Source organism: Balaenoptera musculus, chromosome 2 (genome assembly GCF_009873245.2).
Source record: "Balaenoptera musculus isolate JJ_BM4_2016_0621 chromosome 2, mBalMus1.pri.v3, whole genome shotgun sequence".
In the NCBI taxonomy this organism is placed as follows: Eukaryota; Metazoa; Chordata; class Mammalia; order Artiodactyla; family Balaenopteridae; genus Balaenoptera; species Balaenoptera musculus.
The window spans coordinates 171353461-171371017 of NC_045786.1; the positions used below are offsets into that span (position 1 = coordinate 171353461).

The following is a 17557-nucleotide window of genomic DNA, read 5'->3' on the forward strand; positions in this document are numbered from 1 at the left end:
GGGCATGGGTTCGATCCCTGGTCAGGGAACTAAGATCCCGCATGCCACACAGTGTGGCCAAAAAAAAAAAAAGAAGTGGCAACTCCATCCTTCTGGTTGTTCAGGCCCAAACCATCAGAATCATCCCTTTCTCCGCTCCCCCTGTCATCCCCCCAACACCCAGACCATCAGCAAATCCAGTGGTAACTCGGGTTTAAGCTGCCCTTGTCTCTTGTTCGGATAATTGCAGTAGTTTCCTCTCCGGTATCTGTCTTCCCCGCCCCACCGACCCCTTACGGTTTGTTCTCAACACAGTAGCCAGAGTGGCCTGTGACAGTGGAAGTCAGATGTGCTGCTCTTCTGGTCAGAACCCTCCAGGCTCAGGTCTCACTCACAGGAAAAGCTGTGTCCCTACGGCGGCCCACCAGGCCTCATGATCTCCGCTCAGCCTCAGCCCCACCCGCCTCCTTGCCTTTCCTAGAACACACCAGCACAGTCCTGCCTCAGGGCCTTTGCACTTTGCTCTTTCTGCCTGGAATGCTCTCCTCCCAGTTTTCTCTGGAGAGGCTCCCTCCCTCCTACAGGGTTCTGCTCAAATGCCACCTTCCCGGACCGCCGTGCCAGCCACCCCTGGCATTCACTAGTCCCCCTGCCACCTCTTTTCTCTCCATAGCATTTATCATCACCCGGCACGCTATGGATTTTACTTGTCTATTTGCCTTGTCTCCATCCCCTCGAATGTAAGCTCTTCCAGGGCAGGGATTTTTGTCTGTTTTGTTTGCTGCTGACTTCTAGCTCCTAGAACAGTGCCTGGCACATAGTAGGCACTCAGCAGACCGTGGGTGACTGAATGAGTGGTTGGAGGCAGAGGGCAGTCACACGGGATGGGGGATACAAGGTGTGTGCAGGGCCAGTGACCTGTTCAACTTGGGGGATACAAGGTGTGTACATGGCCAGTGACCTGTTCAACTTGGGGGATACAAGGTGTGTACATGGCCAGTGACCTGTTCAACTTGGGGGATACAAGGTGTGTACATGGCCAGTGGCCTGCTCAACTTGGGGGATACAAGGTGTGTACATGGCCAGTGGCCTGCTCAACTTGGCCAGGCGTGGGCCCCAGGCAGTGGGACAGGCCGGGCAGAGAGGCTTTTAATGCCGTGAGTCTGGGTTTGGATCAGCAGCGGGGAGCCATGGGAGGTTTGTGAGCAGGGGGGCTGGGTTGAGGGGTGCAGAGGGGCTCAGGGAGGGACAATGGGGAAGAGCCTGACTGCCTCCTGCCTCTGGGGGGCTCAGTGATTTCAGGATGGCTGTTTCAAGCTCTGAGAAGTACCACCCTGGTCTGAAGGAGGCAGACAGCCACTAGAATGCTACAGGGTAGTTCGTGATGATGCCTGCTTTGATCTTGACCTTGAAAGAAGAGGGTGTGGAACGTCAGAGAGCGTCCTCCTCCATTAGGGATTCAGGGGAGTCAGTGGTCCCACGCCGAAGGGCTCTATCCTGCTGCATCTGCAGCGCCAAAGCCTCTACCTAAAGGCATCCCCCTCCAGGGCCGCCTCCTGCCCCATCCTGGGCAGGTGCAGCCCCCTAGCAGGTCTTCACTGAGCAGAGGCCGTTCTGCGTGGCCAGGATGGAAGGAGGTGGGACGAGACCTCCAGTGCCGGATTCGAAAGGCGAGTTGGTGCGTCAGACCGGCCACGGCAGGAAGGCACTTTCCCCCCAGGCTGTGGGAAGGGGCCGCTGGTGTTTGCAGGAGAACCTAAAACCAGAGACAGTTTCCTTAAAGAGAACAGGATGTTTTATCCATAGGTATTTTGCCTAAAGTACTTCACAAGTGGGAGAATTAGAGCATAGAGAGATGTACTCTTTTTTAAAAAAAACACACATTTTTCTTTTACAAGAGACTGTTTTTTAAAACAAGAATATTTGGAAAAGAGAGAAAAGTTACCCATAAAGAAGTGGATGTGTGGACTTTTAAAAGCACTAGAACACTAGTATATGGGATATAAATACATGATAAATGAAAGAAGACATTGGAAAGTGCTGCTGGAGTTGGAAACTCTTAGTCATGCTGTTTGAAGCGGGGCCACCTGATCAACCAGCCCCTGGTGACGGCCACGTCCCTTAGAGGTATGCTGTTTTTAGCCTCAAAGACCAAACACGTAAGAAATTACTCATCAAGGACGCCATCTGATTTAAGACTTTGTTAAAAATATCGGATTTTCTCCTAGGGCAGACGCCAGCTGACGCGTTCTGAGAATGCTGGGGGAGAAGCAATTAGGAGCAGATGTTGCTGTGACTGGTATTGGCATGTTTGCCAGTCTCTCCCCAGCTAGTAATGTGGGTAAAGGGATCTGTGCAATATTTGTTTTTACTTCCTTTTTACCAACAATCTGACTGCCTGTCCTCCCTTGCTGGGTCACAAGGACTGTTTCCATTTGTATCAGCCAGACTCAGGGGTCCAGTCTCTTTCCTGCTTCAGTTCTGTTTCCTCTGATAGGTGTGGCCCAAGTGCCTTGTATGGACCCAGCAGGAGGGCCAGAGAGGAAAGGCGTGGACGGCCACCTGGGGTGGCTCTCTGCCCTCCTGCTGGGCTCCCGTGGGGCCTGGGGCTCTGTCCCAGGTGCTGAACTCTCCAGCCCTCCCTGGTGAGTGTAGGAACACCTAGGGCAGAACGGCTTGTCTTTTTCTGACTGCCTTCAGGGGCAGCCGTGGAAACTGCAGGAGGGACACAGACCTTAGCTTAAAATCAAGACAGGTTTCCTCTTTTAAAAACAATGGAAGGACTGTTATTATTATAAAAGTAATATGTGATGATATGAAAAAACTAGAAAATAGAAACAGAGAGAAGGGGTAGTCGAGCCAGCCAAAGGTAAACATTAGTAACATTTAAATATTTTTATTTCATTGTTCTTTTCCACTGTGTGTTTTTTAAAACATTGCTTGGTCTTATGTTTATACGGTTTTGTATTTTGCTTTTCACACAGCATTGTAAGGGTTTTCCTTACAGTGAAATGAATTCTTGTAGATTTTTAGTACATTCCTCTGATGCAGTATGCTTGGCTAATTTGCTCCATGCCTTATCCTCAGCACTCAGAGCCGTGTCTGACACAGCAGGCACTCGATAAATAGGATGGAATGAGTCAATTTCAAATGGTTTAGCTTATTAAACCATTTCCTGAGGTTGGATTTTAGGACATTTCCTTTTGTTTGGTTTGGTTTGCCATTTAAAGTTAATAGACGTGAAGGTAGAGATCAGGGATCGGCAAGCTGCAGCTTGGGGCTCAGTCTGACTTGCTGCCTGTTTTTGTAAATAAAGTTTTATCGGCATGCAGTTCCTCTCATTCATGTGTGTATCGGCTGCAGCTGCTTTCACACCACAGTGGTAGAGTTGAGTAATTGCAACCGAGACCACATGGCCCGCAAAGCCAAAAATATTTCTGACCTGGCCGATCCCTGCTAAGACGCATCTGGCTGGGGTGTGTGCCACGCTATGGCTTGTCGGGACTGATCCTCCTGATCTGGCTGACAAGGTGGGTGCCGCTGCGCCTCACCCTATTATGGGCTCCCTGTGGAAACCGTGCGCTCAGAGAATGTCTTTTCCAGAGAACCGTGCCTCAGTCAGGGGTATGTGGGTCGCTTCCCTCCCTTGTTATAAGCTCCAGACAAGCCATCCCAGTCTACTTTGTTGTACATTCCACTGTGAGACACATTTGTGCATCTAGTGTTTTCCACATTTGCAGTTTATTTCCTGCAGCTTGTGCCCCAGAACTCAAATTGCTGGGTTAAAGTGAGTCAGCGTTTTGAAGGTAAGGGGTAGGTTTCCGACGATGGAGCTGAGCCCACCACTGGAGCAGGACGGTGTGGCCAGACAGCCTCTCGCCGGGTCTGAGGAGTAGTTGGAACAGATAACTTTAAAGCTACTTTCCAGTCATAGACTTTTATTCCTTAAGCTTAGCCACATGATGAATGTTGGGATTCTGGACTTCGCTGGTCCAGCCCAGTGCGTTACCGCAAATGGGCTGTTTGGCTCCCCTGTCTTTTCTTGGCCCATCTCTCTCTGCTCTGGTCTGATGATTGGATCACATCCCTCGTCACTGCACAGTGCCTGGCTTCATTTCCAGCAGGTCAGCAGGATGTGTTCCGCACGAGCCCTCCGAGCCTGCTTACTCGTGCTGGCTCCGTGCTGCCAGTACAGGATTTTCTGACTCTTCTGTCTCCGTACAGTCTGCTCCAACGTGGGTATGGTCTGGAACCCAAGATGTCTGTGGTCTGACCTTCATGTTACCATGTGGGTCCAAGCCCCTCTGGGCCGCCAGTGCTTATTGGCCTGAGATCCAGCAGACCTGGGTCCCCATCCTCCCCTCCCTCTCCTACTTGCTTAGCTGGCTGATTTTAGGCAAATCTGTAAACTGAAGCCTCTCTCAGTCAAGGGTTTCCCCCGTGGTATAGTAAAGGGGCAGGATGAGGTCATCTTTAAAGCAGGGCCTCTTAACTCTCCTGTGCGTAGGAGAGCACCTGGGACTCTTGTTAGGATGCAGACTCTGTTTCAGCAAGATGATGTCTTAGTCAGCTCAGACTGCTGTAATGAAATACCACAGCCTGGGAGGCTTAAACAACAGATGTTTATTTCTCATTGTTCTGGAGGCTGGAAGTCCGAGATCAGGGTGCCAGGGTGGTCGGGTTCCGGTGAGGGGGCTCCCCCTGGTTTGTAGATAGCTGCCTCTTGCTGTGTCCCCACGTGATGGAGAGCGAGCAAGCTCTGGGCTCTTCATCCCTTTTTAAGGCGACCACTCCCATCATGGGACCTCCACCCTCATGACCTCATCCAAACCTCACAAAGGCCCCATCTCCAGATATCGTCACATTGGGGATTAGGGCTTCAAAATATAGATTTTGAGGGGGAACACAAACATTCAGTCCTTTGCAGGTGAGATCCTGCATTTCAGCAAGCTCCCAGGAGATGCAGAGGCAGACGGGCCATGGACCACACTTTGAGAAGCCAGGTCTCAAAGGGCCTCCGAACATAGAGGTCCCATGCTTCTCTCACGTGAGCACCCTTGGTCTTCGTCCTCGATTGACCTGCACCACCTGTGACCTATCTCAGTGATAAATAGGCTGTGGGCACCTTCACCTGACAGCTGTTCATTTACAACTGCCTGTGAGGGGGCTCAGTCCAGTCATGTCTGTGCCCCGGCATCTCCCACAGGACCTGGACCAGAGCAGGTGCTCAGGGGGTAACTTGGAGTGAGCTGCTGGGGTCAGCCGCCCCTCCAATCACGATGGAGCCCTGCAGGAGCACCCACCTGCCCACATTTCGGGGGGCAGTGGCCTCCCTGGGATTTCTGCAGAGGCAGTGGGCCCTTCAACAAATGGGAAATAAAGGCTAGCTGCAATTCAGCTGTAACTGGTCATTCCAGAAGTGTAGACAGAGGCCAAGGACTTGGGAGATCCTGGGCCAGGTGAGGGCTGGTGCAGTGGTTCTAACACTGCAGCTCTCAGCCAAGTCTGAGCTCTCGTGTGCCCCAGTGTCTCGTAGATGACGGAGTTTCCAGCCTTGCAGGGCCCTGGCTCTTTGCCTGGCAGGGAATGGGAGCTGGAGAGTTCCAGATCTGCAGGGCCCACCAGCACTGTGGGAAAGGCTCCAAGGTAGTTACTTTTAGGTTTGCTTTAAGATGACTATGTAGTTTGAGCCAAAAGTTAGGATAGGTAATAAAATTTCTCCCTTGTATCATGAATTAAAGTTGTAGAAAAACTCCTACAGAGGCTGAAAAATCATATTGCATATTTAGTGAATCACCCTTTTTGCGAGACTAAATTCTGGAACCCCAACCTCAGCAAATTCCCTCTCAGCCAAGCAGGATCGAGCACCGCAAATTGGAGCAGCCCTGGAAAATCTGGGACATGGGGCTCCCGACACTGGGAGCCTGGCCTCTGCTCCAGTTCTCTTCCCTTCCGTGGGCAGGGCCGACACTGGGCAGGCTGGGGCCGAGCATGACTTCCGATGCATAGCTCTACTCTGCTCCCGAGAAGGGAGTCTCAGGTGCCCTCAGGTCCCCACTGGGCCTCGAAACACCGACCCCCACCTGCTCAGGTAGTTCTCAGGATGAGATCTACTCTGACAGACCAGCTCACTTTTTTTTGCTCTAGTGTTGGTTTGACCCGAATCATCAATAGTCCATGCTTGTTCTACAGCTTTCTTTCTTTTTAAGTTTGTAAAGGGCTGTCTTGACTTCCAGATCTTGAGTCCATTCCTTGACCTCCTTTTGGAGCTTTGTGCCAAAGCCGCTGCAGGTGTGTGTCCTATCATGCAGGTGACAGTGGGCGAGGCCTCTGGCTCGTCCTTCCCACCTGCTTGGGTTCTCATCTCTGCCTGTTGTCACAGCCCCTCACTCTGCTGCAGTTTCCCCACAGAATGTAAGCTCCCTGAGGGCAGGGGTTTGCTCCTTTCCTGCTGTTTTCCCTGAGCCTAGCGAAGTGCTGGGTGGATGGGATGGGACTGTTGCAGGAATGACTAACGGCCCTAATCCAGGCCAAGTAAAAAGAAATCCCAAGTGATAAGCCCACCCAGGTGAAGTGGAAGCTGAGTCAGCATCTGTCAACACGCTCTTCTCCGGCACCTACCGTGGGCGTCCTGCCCCGAGGGGGAATGAGCCAGCTGGCCACGCAGCCAGTGGTTGCTGGTCTGGACTGGCCGCCCTGGTGCAGTGGTCAGAGCCCCCGGAGCCTTAGAGGATACCCACCCGCGCCTGCAGGCGGTCTCGGCCTCCAGCGTTGTGAAAGCTCTCCAGGTGATTCTGATGAAGAGCCCGAGTGGCGAACCACAGCCCTGGGGGCCAGGGCTTGGGAGCGTCAGTGAGAGTCCCGAATGGTGTTTTGCAGGGTCTCTGCTGGTGTGGGTGAGGGTGTCCTGAAATGTCCGTTCCTGCAGTGGCAGCTGTCTGGAAGACTCAGCACCTTCACCTCCTGGTTCCCGGGCGCCATCAGTCTTCGTGGCGTCGTAGGCAGGTTGCTTGTTTGCCCTAATGAGGTTCTGATTACTCTCCATTTGTCTCTTTCGTCAACTTTATATTAAAAAGCCTTTTGTTTGGACTCTTCGTACTTCTGCAGTTCTGGCTAAGTTTTGCCTTCAGCCAGACTTTTTATGAGATGAGAGCGGGAGCCTAAGGGAGGTGGAGACGGGGAAGGGCGCGGACAGCCTGGTGCCGAGGGAAGCGTGGTCGCCGCTCCGTGTGACGCGCCGTGGGTCCTTGTCCCTTCCGGGCGCCCGGTGCCCCATCTGTCAGGTGGCGGTGGGGTGCTCTCGGGCAGCCTGGTGCCGAGGGAAGCGTGGTCACCGCTCTGTGTGACGCGCCGTGGGTCCTTGTCCCTTCCGGGCGCCCGGTGCCCCATCTGTCAGGTGGCGGTGGGGTGCTCTCGGGGGCGTGGCCTGGGCAGCCATCATCCGCCGGGCTCTGTACTGGACCCTCCCTGTGTGTCACCTACCGCGACACAGTGGTCCTGGGAGGTGTACCAGGCGCTGCTGTCACCCCATCCCCCTGGCGGGGTGCCCGAGGTTCAGAAAGGTTCCAGCAGCCAGCACAGGGCTGGTTGGTAGGGGGGTAAGACCTTGACCCGGTGCCTTGATTCCCGCGCCCTTGCGGGCCCTCCCGTTCACAGGGCGAAGGAAGCGTTGGTCTTGGGTGTGAATAAAGCTTTGGCAGTGAGAGCCGCGTGCTTTCTTCTTGGAGAAGCCTGCATGGGGCAGCCCTTGAGTGCAGGTGCCTGCTCGGTCCCGCCGCTTGCAGCTCGATGCCCGGTGTCAGGGACCCCACTGTGAACGTGACAGTGGTGGGCCCTGCGGCCTCAGGCCTGAAGTCATAACCCCGGCACCTCTGTGAGGGCGGCCCTTCTGCCTCCACAGGTAGACGTGGAAACCAGTCCTGAAAGGCTCAGCTTTCAGCGCAGGGGTGGACAGCCGCTGTGGGGCCTGGATCTGACCCCAGGTCTCCCTCTCCCTGTGGTAGGAAGAGGACACACCTCATTTACTGAGCGCCCGCCAGACACCAGGCACTGTCCCAGGGCCCTCTAGGAGCTCACGATCTGGAAGAAGGGACGGGGAACGTGCATTTCTTTGATGTTTGGTGCATCTGTCGGCCTCACCGGCTGCCTTCACAAGTGGCCAGGGGGTCCCCATGTGTCTCCTGGGTCATCCAAAATCTTGGGCAAAGCTGGGGAAGGGGTCCCTGGAATCCAGAACCTCAGATTCCTGCCCCCAGCCCAGTCCTTCTCTTCACCTTGACTCGGCAGCACTTTTCTTGGGGCGTCAAGCGGACTCCAGTTAAAAACCTGAAATGTGAGCTGCCACCTGGAGCTCAGTGTGTGACAATGGGAGAGCGTGGCACTCAGGAGGGCCACGTCCCCGTGTGATCACTTGGGCTCTTAAAGATGCAGTAGGGTGTATCAGAAAATACAAAGCAGACTCTGGACCCGTAATGATTATATAAATAAAATATTCATGTAATGCTAATGTATGTGACCTTTGTAATTCGTTTTGCCACTAAAATAAGCTGTGTTACATACACTGAACATCTGTCGTTGAGTTTTTTTTTCCTCCTTGAGATTTTTAAAAATTTAATATTTTTATGAAATAGATTCACAGTTTTTGTTTTACCTAAAAACTTATTTTAGTTTGCCATAACTAATAGTATCCAAAAAAAATCTTGGGTTTGATGCCCTAGTTATTTTTTGTCTTAATATACTTTAAATACTTATTAAATTTTTTTGGTAGCAGCTTTTTTTTTCTTTTAATTAATTAATTAATTTATTTGGCTGCTTCATGTCTTAGTTGCGGCATGCGGGATCTTGGTTGCGGCGTGTGGGATCTTTAGTTGCAGCATGCAGGCTCCTTTAGTTGCAGCATGCGGGCTCTTAGTTGCAGCATGCGGGATCAAGTTCCCTGACCAGGGATCGAACCCGGCCTCCCTGCACTGGGAGTGTGGAGTTTTAACCACTGGACCACCAGGGAAGTCCCAATAGCAGCTTTGTTGAGATGTAATTCATATACCATACAATGCACTCATTTAAAGTACACAATTCGTTCGTTTTTAGTATATTTACAGAGTTATACAACCATCATCACTGTCAGTTTAGAACATTTTCATCACCTCAGAAAGAAACCCTTTACCCTTTAGCAGTCACCCCAGCTCCCCTACTTCTGTCCCCTACCCCTAGCCCCTGGCAACCACTGATCTACCTTCTGTCTCTATAGATTCACCTATTCTGTACATTTTATATAAACAGAATCATACAGTATATCACTTAACATAATGTTTTCAAGGTTCACCCACGTTGTAGCGTGTGTCAGTACTTCATTCCTTTTTATGGACAAATAATCCATTGTATAGATAGACTGCATTTTGTTTATTCATCAGTTGATAGGCATTTGTGTTCTTTCCATTTTTTGGCTCTTATAATAATACTATTATAAATATTCATTTACAAGTTTTTGTGTGGACTTGTGTTTTCATTCCTCTTGGGCTCCGCCTAGGAGTGAGAATACTGAGTCATGGTCGCTCTCTGGGTAACCTTTTGAGAAACTGCCAGACTGTCTTCCAGAGTGGTTGCACCATTTTGCAACATAGGAAGGGTCCGATTTTCCCCTGTCCTCACCTCACTTGTTATGGGTCTTTTTGCTTATCCCCATCCCAGTGGGTGTGAGGTGGTGTCTCATTGTGGTCTCCTTAAGGTTTGATATAGGACTGTGCAGACTGTATATTTCTTCATGAATGAGCTTTGATAGTTTGTGTCTCTCAAAGTATTTGTTCATCTAAGTTATCAAATTTATATACATAAACTTGTTCATAATATTCCTTTATTATCTTTTTTGATGTCTTTAGGTTCTATCTTCTGTTTCATTCCTAATATTGATATTTATGTCTTCTTTTTTTTCCTTAGTCAGTGTGGCTAGAGATTTATTTTCTTCTACTTGCTTTGGGTTTAATTAGCTCTTCTTTTTCTCATTTCTTAAGGCAGCAATTTACATCATTGATTCGAAATCCTTTTTAATATAAGCATTTTAATGCTATGCATTTTCCTCTAAGAATGCATCCCACAAATCTTGTGCAGTATTTACATTTTCATTCAATTAAAACATATTTTCTAATTTTATTTTTACCTCCTCTTTGACCTATGGGATATTTAGAACTTATTACTCAGCTCCAAAATTTGTAGGGATTTTCCTGATATCTTTCTGTTGTTAATTTCCTTGTTATTAATTCTGTTATGCTCAGAAAACATACTTTATATGATTTAAATACTTTTATGGCCCAGAATATGGTCTGTTTTGTTGAATGTTCCATGCGCTCTTGGCAAGAATGTGTATTTCACTGTTGTTCGGTGGAGTGTTCTATAAATGACAGGTTGGTCAAGTTAGATGATGGTATTGTTCAGTTAGTTCTTCTAGATCCTTGCTGATTTTTTGTCTACTTGTTCTTTCAATTATTGAGAGAGGAGTGTTGAGGTCGCCAACTATAATTGTGGATTTGTATATTTCTCTATTCAGTTCTGTCTTTTCTCCCTTATGTATTTTGAAGCTGCCACCACAGCTCCAGTGGGGGCCTACTCGCTGGTCAAAGCTGTTAGACAAAATAAGAAGAAGAAGAAAAAAAAAAAAAGAACAAGAAAAGAAAATAGCAGCTCGTCTTCATGCTGCTCACTTCTCCAGGTTTTGCCCTCTCTCCGGGGTCTGTCTGCTTGTGTTTACTTGCAGCGTTCTCGGGGAACTGCTTTTTGCATTTTGTCCAGAGCCTGTTGTAATCAGTGGGGAGAGAGGCTCTGGTGGGCTTACTGGATCCCACGTGGCCCCAGGTGGACTTTGAATGTATTTTTTTCCTGGCCTTGAGTTTCCCCTCTTCTGTTGGCTGGATGCCACCTGTCAGTGGGCCTCCACTGCTGTCTCCTCTCCAGGGGCTTTTCCCAAGCCCCCCTGGGTCGGGTGCCCCCCTCCTTCTCTCAGTCTGGGTTGTAGCTGCTTGGCAAGTGTCACCCCCGCACTGGAATGTGAGCCGCGTGAGGGCTGGGGGACACGACGGTCTTGTCCAACCTGGCATCGTGTCCCCAGACTCTGTATTGCTGGCATGGGGTCAGCAGCTCAATCAGTGTTTCTCGAATAAATGGTCACAGCAACCTCCGTGAATCTGCAGCCTAACTCTGCAAAGATTCTATGACTTTAGGAAAGTTTGTGCAATCCAAATTCGTGCCCCAACCAAGAGCTCCCCAGTTATAGGGCGGTGTTGACAGCTGTGCTGTTTTCAGCACGTGGATGTTCTGTGTACCCCGCCAGTGGGCAGACTCTCCCGGTGGTCACAGCCTTCCCTACCTACCCCGAGGGAAGACCGCCTGGTGCCTTTCACAGATGTAGTGCTCAAGCTGAGAAGGATGACGGGATGTGTGAGAGGAAACCTCGTGGCGCATCCTGTAATTAGGCTGTGCCGAGCGGTCCACTCATCATGCTGGATTCGGAGAGGAGATGAAGGGTGGATATCTCTCCTCACCCCCTGCATGCCCTTTTTATATCAAGTGAATTTCTCAGTTTTTAATTCTAGTATTTCACTTAAAATTTTTTTAAAAAAAGATCTGGTTACCTGGTTTGCCTCATTCATTTATTCATTGAACACTTGCCGAGCACCTGCCACGTGTAGGACATCTTCCTAGTTTGCAAGACTCAAAGAAGCTACAGGAAACGCCTCACGCCTGCTGTTGCCACCGTTATCCACCAAGTTGCTAGACCATGTGGGAAACCTCCCTGGCGGCTTTAGGATTGCCCTCCCCTCACCACCCCCATACCCTGTGCTTCCCTCTTCTGGGGTCGTGCAGGTCGTCCACTGCACACAGGCACCTGGCCAGGGGGGCGGCTGGGTGCTGGAATCCAGCCTATGCTCCGCTGGCCAAGCGACGCCCCTAGCATGGGGTGATCTCCACCTGAAGGAGGGTCTTTTCCCGATATGCACCAAGGGGCCAGGTGGGCCAGCCGTGGCCCCATCCCTTCCCCTTCTGTCTGCTACAGCCACTCCCTCTCCATCCCCGCAGCCTCACCAGGTCTGCTCCTCACCCTCTCCCCCCGGGACGCCAGCGCTGCTCACTGCCCACCCCCTTACGTCTTCCACACCACGGCAAGTATCATCATTTGGAAACGCAAATCCGAACACACCGCCTTGGGCTCAGAGCTCTTCCCGGCCCTGCGCCCTGCAGTGCCCATGAGAGCAGGTCCAGGCCTTCCTTCCTGGTGAGGACAGCTCCACACCGCCCAGCCCAGCCTCCCTCACCAGGCTTGGCTCTGAGTGCCCAGCCTGCCCCAAGCCACCACGTCACAGGACTGGGGGACTCCACACCTTTCCAGACTGTTTGACTTGTCTGCCACGAGTGGGATTTACTCTTCAGAATAAAAGAGTAGATACATTATTTTCCAAAGAAGATAGAGGAAGGGGAGCTTGCAAAGGAGCAGCCAGAGACCTGGGAGGAGAGCCGGGTCCAGGGCCGCGAGCTGCTGGGGGATTGGGGGCGGGGCTGTGGACTCAGGGTGCCGGCAGCGTGCAGAGGTAGAGGTGTAAAAGGATGTCGGGGACCTGGAGACGTGGTGTGCCCGTGACATGAGAGCAGAAAGGGAGGCTGTTCTCCAGACATTCAGATTACAGGAGTAATCTGTGCTTTTTGCAGGCTACTTGGAAAATGGAAAACTATAATGAGGAAGATAACGCATTCAACTTCAACACAGCCAGAACCACCATTGACAGTTGGGGTCCTTCCTTCCAGTTTTTCAATGCATATATTTACATTTTTAAGTAATTTCCCCCAAACTGAATATATCCTTAGTGTTTCTGTATCGTTAAAAAGTTTTTGGATGATGTAATTTTTAATAGTTACCCAATATACTATAATGTATTTAACCAGCCCTCTCTTATTGGGTATTTATCATATTCCCAGTGTTTCCTTTATTACACTAAGGCGAACATCTCTGTGTGTAAATTCCCAGATGCGGACTTGATCAAAGGGTATGTGTGGTTTTAGGTTCTGGATCCCAGTGGCCACTTCCTTCCAGAAGGGATTACCTGTTCACCCTGAGAACGGGGTTGGTGGGTTAGCCTGCTTGTTTTGGGCATAGGCAAGGCGTATGCAGGGGCTCACCACCATCCGGGGAAGAGCTGGTCAGGGGGAGGGGCTGAAGGTTGGGGTGGGTGGGGCGACCAGAGGTGGAAGGAAGTGGGGCGGGCCCCTGTCTCGGCCATGGACTAGGTCTCAGGGTGCAGAGTCCCTTGTGCTCTGGTTTCCTTCTCTCCGGCCCAGGCAGGACAGCCCCACACTCTCCATCTGTCCTGTCCAGAGTAGGCCTGAGCCTCTGTGCGTTGCCCCCTGTTGCTTCTTGAGGGTCCGAGACGCCTGGAAGAGATGGGTGCATACCGTGCACGGCGCAGGGGCCCAGACTCCGCCGAGCTGCGCTGCCCTTGGGGGTGGCTGCATTGTTAGAACCCTATTTTAATTCATGCCTCCATTGTAAAGTGAGGAAAACCAATTTTTCACTTGAGAGGATCAGCATCGTGGATACATGTGTAATTGTCTATTTCTGCTTTTCTTCCTTTCTCTCGTGTTCTGTAGCCGTAATTTAAAATTTCACGGTCTCCAACGTGACGGCTTCTCTGTGGGCATGTTCAGATCCACCTCAGATTCAGCAGGCACTAATTGAGCAGCTCCTCTCTGCCTCTGGCTGGGCAGCCTGTGGGGTGCAGTGGGGGGTGAGGACGGGCTCCGGTGTCGGCCTCAGATCGCATGTCACGCCGGCTCTGCCTCTACTCAGCTGTGTGATCACCGGCAGGCCCTTCCCGCTTCTGAGCCTGGGCGTCCTCATCTGCACCGTGGGGCTGGTAATCTCCACCCCGCAAGGTGGTCATGAGGATTAAGTGAGGTCACACGTGAAGCCCCTAGCAAGGTGCGTGGCACACGGTAGGTGTTCAGTTAATGCACCCTGCCGTCTCCGATGATCACCACAGGGCTGTGCTTTCCACGAGCTTGTGATAATCGGCAGTCAGGAGCTGCCTTCGGTTTTGCTAAAAGCTGAGTGGAGATCATACTTTTCCCCCAGCCAGGCAGTGCGCCTGACCGAAATGTCAAGTGCCTGCTTTCGGCTGAAGATGTTCTGACCCGGTGTGATAACATGGGTCCTCTCAAGCTGATCAGAGGCTCAGATATACATTCCCCTGTGTCTTTGATTAATTTTTAAAAGAGAGAAATGAATTAATTATTGCCTAGTGAGGATGGACGCTCAGAATATAGGGGAAGAGCAGACAGCGGGCCCTTAGGAGACGCCTCGTCGGGAACCCAGCCCCAGGCGCCCAGGAGTTGTCCCAGGTCCTGTGAAGTCCCAGGAAACTGGCCAGTGAACACGCTCAGAGACAGAGGAAGGTGGCAACTCAGGCCCTACCCAGGGGTGACGGTGCGGGTGTGGGTGTCCTGGATTCCCTGGGGCTCCTGGAGAGTGGGATGCAGTTGGCTGCTTCTCTCCAGGTGTCCCCTCATGTCCCCCTCCCCCAGGCCCGAGGCCCACGGCCTGCCCTGCTACTCCCTGGCCAGCTCCTCGGGCTACATTGTGGAGGGTCACACCTAGGAAGGCGGTCCTTGGGGGGCATATCCTGTTTCTGCTTGGACCCGGTGGAGGAGGCTGAGGCAGTTTCGGGAGGTGCGGTGTGGGGAGAGGTGCGGTGCCCTTGGCCTCCCACCCAGCTCCAGACGGGTGGTGGCTTCCTTCTCCACGTGGTCTCAGGGACAATCTTCCCCTCCGCTCCTCCACCCCCTTGAGGAAAAGGCCCGAGGGGCCCTTGTGAGGCCCACATTTGGTGCCTGTCCTCCTGGCCGTAGTCCTCCCATGTGTCAGGAAGGGGCTGGACTCTGTGATGGGGTCCGCACCGAGCAGAGCCCCCTCCGCACAGTGTGTAGCTGCGAAGGGCTCAGCCGAGACTTCATGCTGCGAGGAGTCAGCCCCCTCTCCCGCAGTCAGGGGAGCTGGCGGCCCAGACGGGGCTGCTCCCCACCTGCTGACTCCGCAGGGTCCTGGAGTGCTTGATCCATTCATCAGGGGCTCCTTCAGACACTCACCGAATACCTGCCGGGTGGCATGTGGCCACGGGATGGAGGGAAATGGGGCTCATCCCTGCTCCGAGCCCTGAGCTCACAGTCAAGGGGAAGAGACGGAATCAGGCAGAGTGTGGTGTGATGGTAGCTGCCGTGGAGGGGATGACGAGAGGCCCACAGAGGAAGGAACTGATGAGTCTGCCTGGCACTTTGGGAGGCTTGGTTGGCAGAGGGTTTTGAAGGATGCATAGGAGTGTTCTAGGCAGCAAGTCTGGGTAAGGAATTCTAGGCATAAGGAATGCACAAAGGTACAGAGGCGTGAAAGGGCTTGACAGGTGGGGGAATGGTGAGGGGTCTGTGTGGCTGGAGTGCACACAGGGTGTGTGTGTAAGTCGGTGTGGGTATGTTTGTGTGTGTGTGTACAGGAGGGTTAGGAATCAAGGTGGCTGTCAGGGCAGGGCCTCCACCTCAGCCATGTTTAGGTTGTGGCCCAGGGCCGACCACCTCGAGGGAGGCTTTAGAGACAGGGAGCCCTCAGACACCCCCAGTGCTCACGACATTGCCTTTAAGGAAGGCTCAGAGCAGAGGCTGGTCCTCTGGGAGCCCGAGCCAGCCCCTCAGATATACCTAAATGTAAAAGGGAAAGGGGTCCTCCCCCAGCATATGGTTATTAAAGCGCGCCATCTTTAAACCTTATTAAGGAGTGTTAAATGCTAATGAATTTAGAGAAGGGCGTCTTGGGGCCTCTGTTTCCTAGGAAACATTTGAGAGCAGGTGCTTTATAATGAGCTGTACCTATTTTAAAAGTGATCCACGAGGCCCGCTTTGATAGGCTGGATCTCAGATGCTGATGGGTGAGTGTGAACAAAGCCGGTGGAGGCCAGTGGAGATGCTCTGCGCTCTCTGAAATATCATCCTCTGGTGGTTTCTATAGAAACCACTGGCACCTAGGTAGGAGAATTGCCGGGCTCCAGAGTCTCATTTACGCAACACAGCGTTGCCTGCAGCCTCAGCACCTCGGCCCCAGCCTCTGAAGACCACCGGAGTCCTGTTGGCAGGTTGGGACTGGGTTCTGGACAAAACGGGACAGATGTGTGTTGCCGCAGCTGTAATTTTGCTTTAATTATGTCTGTTCTATACCTGCTGCTTGATTTCGGCTGGTCCCCACTCTGCTTATTATTTCAGGCCCCACTGACGATAAGAAGAATTAACATTTGTGGAGCTCGTTCCTCCCCACAGAGCACTTTAAAGAAACTTTTTATTATTGAAGCATTTAAATATATACCAAAGTAGAGAAACTGTTTGATGAACCTCCAGCACCCTGTTTAAACAATTATAAACATATGGCCAAGCTTCTTTTAGCTATAATCCTACCCATTTTCCCAACAGTCTCTCCCTCCTTGCCCCCGCTGCTGAATTATTTTGAAGCAAATCCCAGAAACATGCTAGTATTTCATTTGTACACACTCTTGTTTCTTTAAAAGATAAGGACTGAAAAAGATGATTATAATACTGTTGTCCCTTCTAACAATTTAGCAATAATTCCTTAATATCATCAGATATTCAATACATATTTAAGTTTCCCTGATTGCCTCATAATTTTAAGCATTTTGAAACAGTTGCCTTGTTCAAATGGGAATCTGAACATTTGGTTGATAAATCTCTTAAGCCTGGTTTAATCTCTGGGTTTCTCTCCTTCTTTGTTTTCCTTGTAACTTATTTACTGGGGAATAAATTGGTTGTTTGTCCTTCATTTTCCTCAGTGCATCCCCTGTGGTGTGATTTAGCACATTCCTCTGTTCCCTGTATGTCTTATAAACTGGCAGTTAAGGCTAGACAGGGCTTCTCATGCTGTGGTGTGCACGCAGATCACCTGGGCAGCTTGTTACTCCAATTCTAATTGACTCTGTGGGTCTGGAGTGGGTCTAGAGAAGATACATTTCTAATAAGCTCCCGGGTAATACCTATGATAGAGGCTTGATAAGATTCAGGGATTTTTTAAAAAAATTTTTTTAATTAGAATTTTATTTATTTATTTATTTTATCTTTGGCTGCGTTGGGTCTTCGTTGCTGCGCGCGGGCTTTCTCTAGTGGTGGCGAGCGGGGGCTACTCTCCGTTGTGGTGCGCGGGCTTCTCATTGTGGTGGCTTCTCTTGTTGAGGAGCACGGGCTCTAGGCGCTTGGGCTTCAGTAGTTGTGGCGCGCGGGCTCTAGAGCGCAGGCTCAGTAGTTGTGGCGCACGGGCTTAGTTGCTCCGCGGCATGTGGGATCTTCCCGGACCAGGGCTCGACCCCGTGTCCCCTGCATTGGCATGCGGATTCTTAACCACTGCGCCACTAGGGAAGCCCTCTTTTCTTTTTTTCAAGAATATTTGATCAGTTTTTTGAAGAAGAGGTCATAGGTAGTGGTACATACTTCCATCAGGAGGCACCTAATGTCTGGTTGAACCACTTTTGATGATGATGTGATTGATCAGGGA

The 17557-nt window shown here is 51.2% G+C and overlaps 1 protein-coding gene across 1 annotated transcript in view; it reads left to right on the top strand.

Moving 5' to 3' along the window:
- Window positions 1–17557, top strand: part of WDR25 (WD repeat domain 25) — a 134499-nt gene that overhangs the window by 89088 nt on the left and 27854 nt on the right. The gene's annotated exons all lie outside the window — the stretch shown is intronic.